Source organism: Megascapheus bottae, chromosome Y, assembly GCF_031878675.1.
Source record: "Megascapheus bottae isolate mThoBot1 chromosome Y, mThoBot2.hap1, whole genome shotgun sequence".
NCBI lineage: Eukaryota > Metazoa > Chordata > Mammalia > Rodentia > Geomyidae > Megascapheus > Megascapheus bottae.
In genome coordinates this window covers 7,478,556-7,481,332 of record NC_143548.1, presented here as the reverse complement: position 1 = coordinate 7,481,332, position 2,777 = coordinate 7,478,556, and the positions used below count along the sequence as shown (strand labels likewise).

At 36.1% G+C, this 2,777-nt stretch overlaps 1 pseudogene; it reads left to right on the top strand.

Moving 5' to 3' along the window:
• The first annotated feature begins 565 nt into the window (after window positions 1–565).
• LOC150040269 (ribosome biogenesis protein NSA2 homolog pseudogene) lies at window positions 566–1,308 on the top strand (annotated as a pseudogene).
• Window positions 1,309–2,777: the final 1,469 nt, after the last annotated feature.

Genomic DNA, 2,777 nt, shown 5'->3' with positions numbered 1-2,777 from the left:
AGACTGACAAGACTCATTGAGAAAATCCTAATCAATTTGCCTGTTACTTTAAGTGACAGTGATTCCAAGATACGTTTTAGGATGATACATATGAATACCAGGGAAATATGCACAAAGAAACAATGTTTTACTATACTGTTTACATGAAAAGTTTATCATCAAACACAATAAAAACTTATCCAGACTGAATCTTTCAGTGTAAAATTGGTTTTGGCCTTTCAGTAATATCATTGTTCAGTTGGTACTTTTCATGATCTAGAGAATTTATTAGTATACAATGGATTCACACACAACTTTCCTCAAATATCTAATTTCCATGTTTTCCCAAATATCCTGATTTAAAAAAGAGAAGAAAATATGACTAAGCATTGAATAACTACCATGTGTCTGTAAAGAAAGCAGAGGGCCAAAGAAATTAGAAATAATGGGTGGATTTAATTAGAAGTAATGGATGCAAATAGAAGGTCATTCTTTCCTGTCTTTGATCAGGGTCTGCTCCTGGGTATCCAAGACCCCGACTTGACAGAGTCTTTTCTCTCCCTAGGTGGCATCCACAGCTTTCTTCATGCCACAAAATGAATATATGAATTACACTGTAAACACTATGGATTTCGTTTGGATTACCATGAGAAAAAGAGAAAGAGAGGTTCATGAACAATCAAAGAAAGCCAAAACCAAAAAAAAAAAGATTGGCCTGAAGCCTAAGCTCTACCACAAATGCAAATGAAAAAGACCATCAAGATCCAGGAAAAGAAACACCAAACAAAAAGATGATGAGAAGACTCCTCAGCGTGCATTACCTGCCTATATGTTGGAAAGAGAAGGACAGTCACAAGCAAAAGTGCTCTCCAACATAATTTAACAAAAACGTAAAGAGAAGGAGGGAAGTCCCTCTGCTCAAAGTCAGTGCCCAGGGAGAAACAGAAGTATTAAAAAGTATTAGTACTGGGAAGAGAAAAAAGAAGGCATGGAAGAAGATGTTTACTGAAGTCTGCATTGTTGAAGATGGTTTTACAAGAAAGCCTACTAAATATGAGAGGTTCATCAGACCAACGGGCTTACATTTTAAGAAAGCCCAAGTAACATGCTGAACTGAAAGCCATCTTTTGCCTGCTGATACTTGGTGTAAAAAAGAACCCCTCACCTCTACTTTTTACAACTTTGGGTGTCATTGCCAAAAGTCACTGAAGTGATTGTGAGTGAGCTGGACTTAGTAACATAAGGAGGCAAGATGACTTGGGGTAAATATGCCCAGATTACCAACAATCCTGAAATGATGTATGTATAAATGCAGGCTTATTGGTTTGACACACATTTCATACAAATAACTCTTTACAATTTTTAAAGACTACCCACCAATCAGGAAAACCACCATCACTGTGTTGTTTCTGAGTACTATCAAAGAGCCTTACTTACCTGAAATCAAGAAAATTGGTCACTAATTTGTAAAAAAATAAAATAAAATAAAATGGCCTATTTTTATGAACTGATATTTATTTGGAGTACAGCTAAGAGCTTATATGTTAATAAAGTTGAATGACTGAAAAAGCAAAAAAAAAAAAAAAGAATGGGCACAGTGGAGTTGTACATTATGTGAAAACCTTTCACAGCGTTCCTCCACTGAATTCTGGTAAGTGTCTACTAAATTGTTCCCAAGAAGGGAGAGTCAAATGAAAAAGGACCTTGTCTTCTGCCTTCACAGTGGAAATGAGTTTGTCCATGGAGTTATGCGGAAGTGGGCCGAACTTCCCAGCTGGGAACACTGGAAATGAGGATGATGAATTGCGTCACAATCACGGTGATCCCAAGCAGAGGCGGCAGGACAGAGAAGGACAGGTTACTGCAGTAAAGCCTTCTTCTGTGTCTTCTGCCTTAGCGGTAAAGAAGGTGCCTCACTTCCTTGGTGAGTCCAGTGAGCTCTCAGAAACCTCAAACAGCCGCTTCCTTTCTTTGCCTTCTTCCCTTTCCATGCTGTGTATAACTGCTTGCCACATGGATATTCCCTGATATTTCTCTCTTGATCTTGGCTTTTCCCTTTCAATCCCTAATGTCTCACCAGGTAGTACCCAGAATTTTCTGAAAGTAGGCACTCGTGTACAAAGGACAAATGAATCAGAATCCATTGCTTTTTCAAATTTCAGAAAGTACCAATTTCCATCCATTTTAATTCTCTCTGACCTGATTATGTGGGTCAAAGCCAACTCGTCATGCTATATTCTGATTCATAAGCAAAAGAAACATTATGCTGAAATTTTCTATTAACTGAGTTAGAATAACGGTGAAGTCATCATGTATATAAAGTGTTTCTGAACCTCTTTTAATGAAATTGGACCTAACATCTGTTTTTGAAGTAGTTAGTCATAATTTTACTAAGATAATTTTTCCCCATAGAACTTATGGAAACTAATCTGCCTGACAAAATGCAAGAAGGTACATGTTTCCAAATTCACTTAAACAAAGCACTTTAGTTTGTATAATTAGTTTTTCTTTGCTTTTGCTGAAACATACAATGTATATTGTCAAGAGCTCACAAAAGAAAGTACGTTTCATAGAAATGGCATCTCAAATTTAAAATTTCTGCAATAAATTTTAATTTAGTATGTGTTCATGAAGAGTGAATAAGCAAGTAAATTGTGAAACTTGATGACATAAGTTTAAATATTTAACTGTGAATTACATAACAGGAGATGAATGTACCATAGAAATGAATTTTTCTACTACTACTATTTTATCCTGCTGAATTTGTCTAGTACTATTCTTTGTCCTTATTTGATGCT